This window comes from Schistocerca cancellata, chromosome 5 (assembly GCF_023864275.1).
Source record: "Schistocerca cancellata isolate TAMUIC-IGC-003103 chromosome 5, iqSchCanc2.1, whole genome shotgun sequence".
NCBI lineage: Eukaryota > Metazoa > Arthropoda > Insecta > Orthoptera > Acrididae > Schistocerca > Schistocerca cancellata.
In genome coordinates, this window is record NC_064630.1 from 475870189 (window position 1) to 475884120 (window position 13932).

The window sequence follows — 13932 nt, forward strand, 5'->3', positions numbered from 1 at the left end:
GAATGAGGCAGAGAAGGAAGAGCAGCGCTTATGTCTAGTCGACAGGTCGGTTAGTTGAGACCAAGAACTAATTCAGTTTGTTACGTGTGCGATTTTATCGAAAGAACGATCCAAATACTTCTCTAAAGTCGTTTAGGTAGACCATGAAAAGCCTAAATCAGACTGGCCAGGCAGAGACTGAATCCTGTCTCTTTTAAAACGATATCCAGCTTCTTAGCCCACAGCCCAACTCGTTATCTGCGAACGTGAAGTAGTATCATCATATCATATCCACGATGAAAAGGGAAGTGAGTTTACATTTTTTGTGAAAAAGCTATGTTATTTCTCTTACGAGACAGGGATTTGCCTTTCAAACCGCGCATACAGTCACTGAGAAGCATGAAGGGAATAAGAGTGTGTAAAATTCTCTGTAAGCTGTTGAGTATTACATGAATAACAAGGTGTATTTACTGTATTCCATTCTGAAAAGCGGCCAAATTTTTGTTCTTTGACGCGTAGGTTTTCACCAGCGGTTCCTTGTGTAAGTTCCCTCCCGCACGCTTCTTCCACTAGACGGATCGTATCACTTTTCGAGGAGAGCTGATTCTGTACGCAAGGAAAATGTTGAGCAATTCTCACAAAGCACGGCCGACCACATCAAGAGGGAGGGCAATTTATTAGTTTCGTTTTGAATGACAAAATACACTACTGGCCATTAAAATTGCTGCACCACGAAGATGACGTGCTACAGACGCGAAATTTAACCGAAAGGAAGAAGATGCTGTGATATGCAAATGATAAGCTTTTCAGAGCATTCACATAAAGTTGGCGCTCACATGAGGAACGTTTCCAACCAATTTCTCATACACAAACAGCAGTTGACCGGCGTTACCTGATGAAACGTTGTTTCGATGCCTCGTGTAAGGAGGAGAAATGCGTACCATCACGTTTCCGACTTTGATGAAGGTCGGATTGTAGCCTATCACGATTGCGGTTTATCGTATCGCGACATTGCTGCTCGCGTTCGTAGAGATCCAATGACTGCTAGCAAAATATGGAATCGGTGGGTTCAGGAAGGTAATACGAAACGCCGTGCTAGATCCAAATGGCCTCGTATCACTAGCAGTCGATATGACAGGCATCTTATCCGCATGGCTGTAACGGATCGTGCAGCCACGTCTCGATCCCTTAGTCAACAGATGGGGACAACAACCATCTGCACGAACACTTCGACGACGTTTGCAGTAGCATGGACTATCAGCTCGGTGACCATGGCTGCAGTTACCCTTGAGGCTGCATCACAGACAGGAGTGCCTGTGATGGTGTACCCAACGACGAACCTTGGTGCACGAATGGCAAAAAGTCATTTTTTCGGATGATTCCAGGTCCTGTTTACAGCATCATGATAGTCGCATCCGTGTTTGTCGACATCGCGGTGAACGCACATTGGAAGCGTGTATTCGTCATCGCCGTACTGGGGTATCACCCGAAGTGATGGTAAGGGGTGCCATTGGTTACACGTCTCGGCACCTCTAGTTCGCATTGACGGGACTTTGAACAGTGGACGTTACATTTCAGATGTGTTACGACTCCTGGCTCTACCCTTCAATCAATCCCTGCGAAAGCCTGCTTTTCATCAGGATAATGCACGACCGCATGTTGCAGGTTCTGTACGGGCCTTTCTGGTTACAGAAAATGTTCGCCTGCTGCCCTGGCCAGGACTTTCTCCAGTTCTCTCACCAATTGAAAACGTCTGGTCAATGGTGGCCGAGCAACTGGCTCGTCAAAATACGCCAGTCACTACTCTTGATGAAGTGTGGTATCGTGTTGAAGTTGCATGGGCAGCTATTTGACTCAATGCTCAGGCGTATCAAAGCCGTTATTACGACCAGAGGTGGTTGTTCTGAGTACTGATTTCTCAGGATCTATGCACCCAAATTGCGTGAAAATGTAATCACATGTCAGTTGTAGTATAATATATTTTTCCAATGAATACCCGTTTATCATCTGCATTTCTTCTTGGTGTAGCAATTTTAATGGCCGTAGTGTAGTTTCGAGATTTCACGACAGATGGTTGTGCGTATACTTGCCACTGGTCAATATGTTCCACCTTTCTTCAAACTAGTAAATGATATGCGTGTTTGAGGTGCCTCGCGATTTGCAACCCTGCTCCTCCGCCTTTCCCCCCCTCCACGTCCCTCTCCCCCTCCTCCTCCCCCGAGCGGTACATCCCCTGCCTGCATTGAGTGCGCCTTGGACTTGACAAATTTCACTTATTCTCTCATAACCTGTTTATGTTACTCAGCCGTCAAATGTTTACAAAGCCACGTGCAGCATGAAGACTGTTTCATCCCACTCGCACACCCAGTGACTGGAGGGACAACAAAGCTGGTAGCGTCAAAGGCTGAGTCAGCGCGGAAGACGCGAGGCAGTCGCCAGTTGGAAGGAATGGCTTTTGGGCGGGTTCCAGCAGCGACGCCCCGGTGTAATAAGCTACAGCTGACTGGATGGGACAGGCCACGCTAACAGACCAGCCGCCCACTCGGACACAAAAGCATCTCTTACTGCAGATCAGAAGTTTCTATTGCAAGGGCATATCACATAACCGGGAATCACAGAAGTACCGATACCGTTTAAATCAGTCGCAATTCTGACCTGTCTCTCTTCTCTCATTACGTTATTCTAATGTTTTTTGTCTGTTGGCATTTTTCTATCACCCTACAGCCATTCATCTACTCTCACCATGTGATTCTTCCTTCAAAATTTTATTAGTTGTTTATTCTCGCTTTCGGGTAACTGAAGCTGCTAATATTGGGTTAGTGAATAAGTTCGTAGCCTGCCGGAGTGGCCGTGGGGTTCTAGGCGCTAAAGTCTGGAGCCGAGCGACAGCTACGGTCGCAGGCTCGAATCCTGCCTCGGGCATGGATGTGTGTGATGTCCTTAGGTTAGTTAGGTTTAATTAGTTCTAAGTTATAGGCGACTGATGACCTCAGAAGTTAAGTCGCATAGTGCTCAGAGCCATTTGAACCATTTGAATAAGTTCGTAGCGTTTTTCCGTAGTTTAGTAAACACAGCAGATTCACATAACAGAGACTTTAGTCATCAGTAATACATTATCCTTCACTATTTACAACGCTGGGTTAATTTTCCGATTCCGCTACCGGAGGAATTACGTGGTTTTTGAGGCCAAGAACTCGCCGAACCATGTTCTGGGCGCATTTCCATCCGGAAAGGAATTTCATTGAATGTTACGGTATATTGATAATTTTTACTTATGGACCGTCTGAAATCAACTGAATAAAACACAATTTTAGTGGCATACGCGTTTCCCCTTTGTTTTCTGCAAGGCATAATCAGTGGCGCGCACACACACACACACACACACACACACACACACACACAGAGCACAAAAAAATTATATCACACCAAAACACACACACACACACACACACACACACACACACACACACGCGCGCGCGCGCGCGCGCGCGCGCACACACGCACACACATACAGAAACGCACACACAAATGCATACACGAACAGATCACAGATACTTCAATAATTACACTCGAAAGCTGGGCAATAACATTCGATCTTTGGCAAAAACATTTGACAGTCGGCAACAGAAACCAAAACATTGCATTGGTACAAGCGTTCAGTTCATAGTGCTGTGGAATGTGGGAAAAAACCGCAAATTGGCATTCATAAGAAGAAGAACAACACCAAAAATGCAACAGGAGCGTAATACGTAAGAAATTGTCCACGCAACCTCTAAGTACAGTTCAAAAACATTACTAGTTAATAGGAAATACCAACCACCAGTACTGTTTATAACCTATAGGCACAGTGACAAAAATGTAAATTAAATAGCTAAAATATGTACATATTCCAGGTCACTGATGATGTCTTGCAGAAAATAAAGGCGAAACGCGTATGGCACTAAAATTGTGTTTTATTCAGTTGCTGTCAGACGGTCCATAAGTAAAAATTATCAATATACCGTAATATTACACGCAACTGAGGAAGACTGGACTAAAAAAGTTGAAGATGTCATTGAAGGTGTTCGACAGCGAGCATAAAAGGTGAAAACCTGAGGGCAGAAGATCAGGTGAATAAGATGGATGCGGAATGACTCCCCAAACCAAATTCTGTATAGTGCCTGTTGTCAGTCAAGCAGAAAGCGGGCTGGTGATGTCGTGGAGAAGCATCAGTTCACGCTGTCTCCCCGGTCGTTGTTCTTGGACTGCGTCTACAAGACGTCTCAGTTGTTGACTACAAACGTTAGCAGTGGTGGTTATACCTCGGGGAAGCAGTTCGTAGTACAAGACACCGCCGCTGCTCCACCAAATGGATAACATTGTCTTTTGTGGATGTGTGCAGGTCTTCGTACGGGGAGTTGCTGCTTTGTTTGGACTCAATCATTCCTTTTTTTTTTACTTATGTTAGCATAAAGACACCATTACTTGTCACCAGTAACGATAGGGTGTAGGAATGTCGGTGTTGTTCACGAACCAATTGATGACGAACAAGCAGAGATGCAGTCATTTCTGTGACTTTGGCTTATAACACGCCGGTTGTGTATTGAATACTGTGCCGGCTGAAATTTGCGCCCAGAAAGTGCCGAGGAAGGGTCCACTAATCCCCTTGACCGGCCGGTACAGTAGCTGAGCCACGCTACCTGGAAGCTTCCGAGCGCGTATTTTCAAACCAAACTAGACAGAACGCTGCGAACTGAGAAGGTCAATGTTAACAGTGCACCGGCAGCTTTCTACAAGGAATCGATGCACGCTGCAAAACCATGGAACGTATGTCAGATTCTGTTTCAGATCCTAGTCATTTGACTGAAACTTCAGTGACGAAACTTCCCACAGTTATAAAAAATCAGTTGATAGTTACCATGAGATTCCTGAAGACGGCATCCGTGCACAAATTCGTGTGGAAATAAGATCCATGTACTTCGGCTGTCAGTAGTACAATTTAAATTGCAGAGATCTCTGCTGATTCCAAATAGACGGTCACGTCTGCAGGTTTTCAGTCAGGAATATTTTCCACCAAATTTCGGAAAAGACGAAGGTATGTTTCTTGTCTTTTGTTTGAAAATAATGCAATAGCAACTGGATAGATGTCTGTCTCATTGCTTGTACTCCCAAAGGGTGAATGGTTAAATTGGTTCAAATGGCTCTAAGCACTATGGGACTTAACATCTAAGGTCATCAGTCCTCTAGATCTTAGAACTACTTCAACATAACTAACCTAAGGACATCACACACATCCATACCCGAGCAGGATTCGAACCTGCGACCGTAGCGGTCGCGCGTTTCCAGGCTATAGCGCCTAGAACCGCTCGCCCACTCCGGCCGGCCAGATCGGTAGTAAAGCTGTTTATGCAGGCAGACGGCTGATAGAGGAGGTCTATGGGGGCGCATTTCGGCCGTGTCTGGGGAGCAGGCAGTTTAGAGTAATAAGTGAAAAGTACTAGTTTGCTTTTGTTCTACAGTACTGTAGAACAAAAACAAGTTAGTGCTTTCCATTTATTACAATGTTGTTCTACCAAGAACCGACGGAAGATTCAGTTAACAGTTTAGAGTAATTACGACGGCCGGGATGTAGGTAAGCCGTGACACAAAGGGAGCAGATTTCACAGATTTCTGGTTGGGCGCAAATTTCACTGGGTGCAGTTTTCATGGATTCCGTACCGATACGCTGCATTTTTTAACCTTCCCCACTGCACGCAAATGCCTCACGATGGCGGAATGACCACAGTGTATTACACATGCCAGTTCCAGAGTAGGCTGACGTAAATCATTGTGGGTTATAGCGCTTAAGCGATCCTCATCAATCCCCGAAGGTCTTCCTGAACATGGAGTAACCAATGTCACTACGATATTCCTTAAAACGAGAAAATCATTTTCTTGCCCTGGTCTGTCCAGTGACATTATCCCCATACATGGCGCAAATATTCCTGGCTGCCTCCGCTCCTGTCACCCCTTTATTGAACTCAAACTGAAGAATATGTCGGAAATGTTCCGATTTCTCGACTTGACACTCCATTTTCTAGCGCCCTCAGCTCCACTCACTATCACAATATGTACTCTAAAGAAGCAAAAGAAAACTACAGATAAAAAAATGGCACTCCATAAATGAACCCATAGCACCCGAAATACCAACATACAATACCCAAACGCTACGAACGTACGTACCAACCTAATACACTACTGGCCATTAAAATTGCTACACCACGAAGATGACGTGCTACAGACGCGAAATTTAACCGACAGGAAGAAGATGCTGTGATACGCAAATGATTACCTTTTCAGAGCATTCGCACAAGGTTAGCGCCGGTGGTGACACCTACAACGTGCTGACATGAGGAAAGTTTCCAACTGATTTCTCATATACAAATAGCAGTTGACCGGCGTTGCCTGGTGAAACGTTGTTGTGATGCCTCGTGTAAGGAGGAGAAATACGTACTATCACGTTTCCGACTCTGATAAAGGTCGGATTGTAGCCTATCGCGATTGTGGTTTATCGTATCGCGACATTGCTGCTCGCGTTGGTCGAGATCCAATGACTGTTAGCAGAATATGGAGTCGGTGGGTTCAGGAGGGTAATACGGAACGCCGTGCTGGATCCCTACGGCCTCGTATCACTAGCAGTCGAGATGACAGGCATCTTATCCGCATGGCAGTAGCGGATCGTGCAGCCACGTCTCGCTCGATCCCTGAGTCAACAGATCAGGTCGTTTGCAAGACAACAACCATCTGCACGAACAGTTCGACGACGTTTGCAGCAGCATGGACTATCAGCTCGGAGACCATGGCTGCGGTTACCCTTGACGCTGCATCACAGACAGGAGTACCTGTGATGGTGTACTCAATGACGAACCTGGGTGTACGAATGGCAAAATGTCATTTTTTCAGATGAATCCAGGTTCTATTTACAGCATCATGATGGTCGCGTCCGTGTTTGTCGACATCGCGGTGAACGCACATTGGAAGCGTGTATTCGTCATCGCCATACTGGCGTAATACCCGGCGTGATGGTATGGGGTGCCATTGGTTACACGTCTCTGTCACCTCTTGTTCGCGTTGATGGTAATTGGAACAGTGGACGTTACATTTGAGATGTGTTACGACCCGTGGCTCTATCCTTCAATCGACCCCTGCGAAAGCCTGCATTTCAGCAGGATAATGTACGACCGCATTTTGCAGGTCCTGTACGGGCCTATCTGGATACAGAAAACGTTCGACTGCTTGCCTGGCCAGCACATTCTACAGATCTCGCACCAATTGAAAACATCTGGTCAATGTTGGCCCAGCAACTGGCTCGTCACAATACGCCAGTCACTACTCTTGATGAAGTGTGGTATCGTGTTGAAGCTGCATGGGCAGCTGTACCTGTACACGCCATCCAAGCTCTGTTTGACTCAATGCCCAGGGGTATCAAGGCTGTTATTACGGCCAGAGGTGGTTGCTCTGGGTACTGATTTCTCAGGATCTATGCACCCAATTTGCGTGAAAATGTAATCACATGTCAGTTCTAGTATAATATATTTGTCCAGTGAATACTCGTTTATCATCTGCATTTCTTCTAGGTGTAGCAATTTTAATGGCCAGTAGTGTAGTTTTGGTTGCACGAGGATCCATACTCCCCGTGAAAGTTTGGAAGGTTTATTCTTCCACAAATAGTTGAGAATGGAACCTCCTTCTCTTCCTCGCTACTATAAATCTACAGCAAACCAGTACCGAGAAAGTAACGTCGCAGAAAGAGGCATTGGAAATTCAGACAGATGTATGACAATGTTCTCTTTAATTGTTTCAAATTTTTGAAAACAACTTTAGCCATACATGACAATTTCGTTGTCCATACCCCACAGATTCACCACGGAAACACAATGTGTCTTATGTTTATGTGTCATACTCTGTCACAAACTTCACAGATCACCGCTGCGAACCAGATAGCATGTGGCTACCAAGACGGACACTGAGCCGATGGCCGACAATACAATAAGGAACGAATCTTACGACTGCAAGTAACGTGAGATCAGATCAATAGGGTAGAGCAGGGTAAAGAGGCCACGGCGGGCAAATGGCTATTGGGCTCCAGGGAGCTATGAGTTGCTGGCGTCGTGCCATGCTTTAACAAATTCCGCTGGAAGGCCCCGTCACCGTATGTAACTTAAGCTGTCTGCTGTGCCACTCCTCTGAGCTATTGGTTTCAATTAAAAAATAGTTCAAATGGCTTTAAACACTATGAGACTTAACATCTGAGGTCATCAGTCCCCTAGAATTAGAACTTCTAAAACCTAACTAACCTAAGGACATCACACATGTTCATGCCCGAGGCTGGAGTCGAACTTGCGACCGAAGCAGCAGCGCGGTTCCGGACTGAAGCGCCTAGAACCGCTCGGCCACAGTGGCCTGCGGTTTCAATTATCCTGATGTAAGGTAAGTAGCCACTTCATGAATTTGTTATGAAAAGGGAATGTGACTTATGTCTTTTTAGTGAAATTATGTTCAAAACGTCATATCTTAGACTCTATAATCCTACTTTAGTTATTGAAAGTTGTTTCGTGCTATTAGAAGGTATGCAGCTTCTGTGCACAGGCGTCAATGCGGGAAAAGTGTCCATCATGTCGGTGGCGTCTGGCCATTCTGTGTTAGGGGAAAACGTAAACGTAGCGGCCGAAAGAAGAGCTCCGCGACGATACTTATAGTAAGTAGTTACAACAGTCACCTAGAAGTGGTAAATAAAAAAAAGCAGAAGAAAAAGAAATCGAAACGAAGAAAAAACTGGAAAGAGCCGAAGAGAAGACAGGCAGTAAAAAGAAGATTGCAAAGAGCAGGAAATCCAACGCTAGGAGAGCTCTTTCTGACGACAACGATAAAAACGAGGCATTCATTGCTAAGAGATATTTTGAAAATCAGTGCAGCAAGAACAGTGGATTAAGTTCCAATTGTGCTTCTTCTGAGAATACTATCTCTGTGCAGGGGTTGAGGAACACACTTCGACTTTTATTTATGAAAAGTGTAAATAATTAAATGTTTGCCATAAAACATATTTAGTTCTTTGTTAAAACACTTTTATACGTGATTTTTTTTTACTTTAAAACTGAGTACGTCGTTATTTGACATTGTCAAATCGGTAGACAGACTATCTCTTACGTTAAAATGTGTGCATACAAAATCGTAGGTCAATATTGCTAAAATTCCTTTATTGCTTACTGGTTTCAGTTTATTGATGAGCCATTTCCGGATGTAAAATACAGAAAATTGCTATTGTATGTTTCTTTTATGGAATTTTCTGTATTTTAGATATTAAGATGTCCCGTCAATGAACTGAAGCTAGTAATCAATAAAGGAATTTTAACAGTCTTGATCTAGAACCTCTAGCCGCACATTAAATGTAGGTGGCCTCTTTGCCCACTCAGCCATTTTGCCACTTTGTGAACACAGAATTGTTTGAGGTACATAAACTGATCCTAATGTGATTAAACTATTCGATTTATACTAAAATAGTTGTAGATTATGATCATTCATTTATTTGCGTCCTACTCTGTTGCTACTGATCAAATGGAATTATATGGTTCCATAGATTTATTCAGGTCTCAAACGTCTATGATGTATATATGCAGACTGATGTGACTAATAAAAACTTGTACCAATGTCAGTATTCGAACCTGGGTCTCTTGCTCACGAGTCAGATACGCTAATCACTACGCCACCTTGGCACAATGGCATCGTAAAACTACACACACTACCCTGTGACGCCTCCCTCTTCAACCCAAATTCCCTTTCTCGCCTTACCCCACCTGATATTCCCCTAAACTCTAACAATATTGTAGAGGATCTCCAAGTGTGTTGGCACAGCATACAGTATCGAACAAAACGAGGTATCCTGACAGAAACTCAGGTATAGGTGCTTCAATCAAATGAGGCTTGGATGGAACTTGGGATTGAGGTGGGGGGGGGATGCTAGTTTGGCGTAGTGGTTAGCGCATCTGCCTATTGAACAGGAGACCCTGGTTCATTCGTCGCTTCAGACTGCGTATATAAGTCATTATTCGTAATGAGTTTAAAAAAAGTAGGAAAACGTTAGCCTGACCGCTTTTCCCTTCTATTCCCTACTGATGAGCAATGCCAGAACCATCTTAAACAACGAAACAAGCAAACATAATTACAAATGAAAGTTCAGGTCCAGAAAAGCGTAACGAGGTATTTATTGACGTCCTCGATCTAGAAGTCGTGTGGGGTACGTGTATTTACATTACAGTTCATGAGCGTCTATGGAAACTGGTTGAAGGACGGTAAAATCACGAGTAGGCGACTGACTGTTGAAAGCCTATACCTTATCAGAGAATATAAAAGTCGGAGTCTTATCGGCTCGTGCAGGATAGCCGGTGATCTGTAGCACACCTGCAATTCCTGTGCAGGTACAAATATATCGGTCCACACCGTTCAGCTCATATTCTAGCAGGATAACTGTCCGTGTCACAAGGTCAGAATCATGACTTAGTGGTTTCAGGAGCATTTGGGTGAACTCATGTTGATGTCTTGACCAGTAAATTCTCCTGAACTGAACCTGATATTGAGAACGCGGGCGCTATTGAGGACTGACACTGCTTCCACAGACCACTGGCCCATAGTTGTTCGGAATTGCGTGATTTGTCCGTAGATACCTGGTGCGCATATATCTTGCCATTCATTTACGTGAATGATGTTACATTTTCTCATAGTTAATGTTAAAGTCAGTGTTCTTGGATCTTGCATAGATTCTAGTTGCCACAACATACCTGAAAATAGTGTTGTAAAATGCCAAGGAATTTTTGCATATTTTTAACGGTAATGATACACCAGGATACTAAAGTTTCAGTTTCGAGCTATCTCATACATACGTATATAGAAACATGGCAAAAGGATATAGTTTTCTAGTATTATTTCCTGATTACTTACATTCACGATCCTACAATATTTTAGAAATGACATTTTCCGCTTAGATTATTATTAAACATGGACTATTACAGTCAATATTTCGGTTGTTGTTGCATTCTCAAGAGGCAGCTCGAATACCACAAACATCTAAAACGCCAGTTCAGTTTTAGAGATGAAAGTCAAATTATTTTTATATGTTACACCGCTTTCCACTTCACTACACAGTGTGTCGATACACACTCCTTACTCTTAAGATAATATCGTTCTCATTTCAACTATCTTTACGAATTTCGCATGCATATAAAGGTTACTATAGATTTTACTTATTTTTTCGCAAGTATTCATCGTTTATAGCGCAAAACTCCTAACGAAACTAGCGTAATTTTTAGTGCAATCTCATAGTACACAGTGGTCTTTAAAAGTTATATTTTATATTTACTGCCTCCGCTTCGGATGCAGCACTTCCGATCTATTCGTCTTCTAGAAGCAGCCACTACACTGAAGTATTGCAACGTTTGTTGAGAAATACAAATTACAGAACTTCAAAGGAATTTAAATCATCTGTCACTTTAATATTACACGATTAATGGAATGACATTTGGCAGTGAAATCATGGACAGGGCGAACCTGACGGACAATGCACAATTATTACCTAAAAATTACTTAAAGAATTTGTAAAACGAGTTTCCGTAGAGTATTGCGAAGCTACCTACGTACTACGTTCGTCATCCAGAATAACGAATTACATCAATTTTAACGCGTTTGGAGACACATAAGCACGAATACTGTCAAGTATATATACAGATAAATGAACACTTCTCATTTTAAGAATATTCCGTTCATACAGAAATAGGCGGCTGAAAACTTCTAAGTCAACAACGGTACGCGTTGTGTTGTTAAGTGTAACGCAGTTAATTTTTGAATATTCTTCACGAAAATAGAGACAAATAACTGATTAGGGAAGAAGGAAATCGTGATAGAAGTCATCAGGAAGGATAGTATAGAACAGAAATAGTGAAAAGTTATGGAAAAACAAAATGTGTATTACTGCGAGACAACCGTAGAGAAAATTTTGCAGAACAAACAGCTGAGAAGCCCTAGTTTTGTATGCTAAGGGAAGGAATTCCCAAAGAGCGCGAAAGAAAAAAAAAAAGTACGAAAGAAATGCATTATTCAATGCTTCTTTCCCTCCTCGTCCCCCTCTCACTCTCTCTCTCTCTCTCTCTCACACAGAAACACACACATAGCGTATTTAGTATTCTCTGGGACAATGTGGGCCAGAAATAAATAAGAAATAGTTCCAGTGGAGGTTTTTCGCGTGGTATTTCTCGTTTTTCAATCAGGTACTAGTACTGCTAATCCATTCTCAAAAATTCCCGATTGGCCTGTAGGCTGAGAAGAACCGAAAGCAGTACAAGACCTGTACACTTCGAAGCTTCGACAAGGACAGTTCGCAGACATCCCATTGAGATCCTTTAAATCAACGGAGAGTCCAGAAAATGTAAAATTAAACAATATACTGTCAATAAACCATGAAACAGGAGGCGTATTATAACATTTTCAAAATATTTTGTTGTTACATGATTAGATTACATCGGAAGGAATACTGGCTATACTTCAGTCAAGATTACGCCTTTGTAGAACAGTTCGCTAGCTCAGCGCTAGTGAGTTAGCAACTCCATTTTGTAGGCCGCCTGTCAAAATTCGGTTAGAACAGAAAAAGTACATCACTATCGTCTGGTTTGTGTCCTGGGCTAAGCCTGGACATCACTGCATTGCATGATGATGTGACGGAATGTGCAACTTTTGAAGACAGTCCGTCTTTCGACATTGTTGACGGTGATCCAGCCCTTGGAGGGAAGTGGAGAGTTTGGCGTCGGAATGAGAACTAATCGAGATGAGTAGCTTTCTTTCCATCATTCCCATAGTCATCCACAGTGATTCAAGGTCAATATTATACAAATGCTGCCTGATATAAGAGTAGGCGGTACACCTTAACATCCTAATAATGTTCTTTGAAAACGGAGAAATACTGACATCAACGTTGAGAAACGAACGAATTGGAAGGGGTGATCATTAATAGAAGAAATTATCAGAAATGATAAGCTCTGTAGTTAGCCCGTGATCTCAGAGGAGAGGGATCGTTGTGCAGTCACACAAAATCAGTGGACTATATCCCCAAGAAGGAGGTGATAACAAGAACCAGAAACTCTTGTCGAATATTATGTGAGTCAGAGCAATCCTCTGGCACAGCTTCTACGTAATTCACACGGATATGTCAAAATGACACGAGAGGAAGGTGAAATTTAGCAGATAAAAGTAAGAGCGTTGTTCTTCAGGTCTGGTGAGCGTGGAAAAGAATTTTGATTAACCATAAAAAGAACAAAAACAAAATTAATGAAAAGAACTGAAGGAGTAATTAACGAACAACTAGACATAATGAACATCGAATTTACAGATTGAGTAGAAGAGCACACTGTGCTATTCCAACATGAAAATTATGGAAATAGGCAAAACAAAAAGGTCACAGGGAAATTAAGAATATATTATGCAACAACAGGAAAATTGACCTTGAAGTCAGAAAGAAAGCATTTGATGTTCTGTAGCAAAATCAGCAAAGAAGGAAGTGTAGATTACAGAGATATTATGCTACGGAAGAATAACGAAAAGTAAAGAAGGGTACGGGGTGTTCAAAAAGTCTCTCCGCAGTGCCGTATGATTGTTAGCCGCGTGTGCCGTATGCCGCAGTGAATATACCGAAATGAAACTCACTTCAGTATCGTTGTGCGTTTATTGTTTCGTTGAAAAATATGGGACCCACAATCCGACGTCTAGAAATTGCAATCCAAACTCCTATCTTCACAGAATGAAGTGGTTCCTCATGAATACACAATGGATTTGCAGAACTCCACATACGAGAATTTTTCGAGTTCATGTACCCGGATAAATGAAACCACGCCTCATCAATGAAAAACGTTTCATTAAGAATATCCCTTCCATTTTGTTGAACGAAATTTTTGA

At 42.9% G+C, this 13932-nt stretch overlaps 1 protein-coding gene across 1 annotated transcript in view; it reads right to left on the reverse strand.

Moving 5' to 3' along the window:
* LOC126187308 (proton-coupled amino acid transporter-like protein CG1139) overlaps window positions 1–13932 on the reverse strand; it is a 1061389-nt gene that overhangs the window by 1046337 nt on the left and 1120 nt on the right. The window lies entirely within an intron of this gene.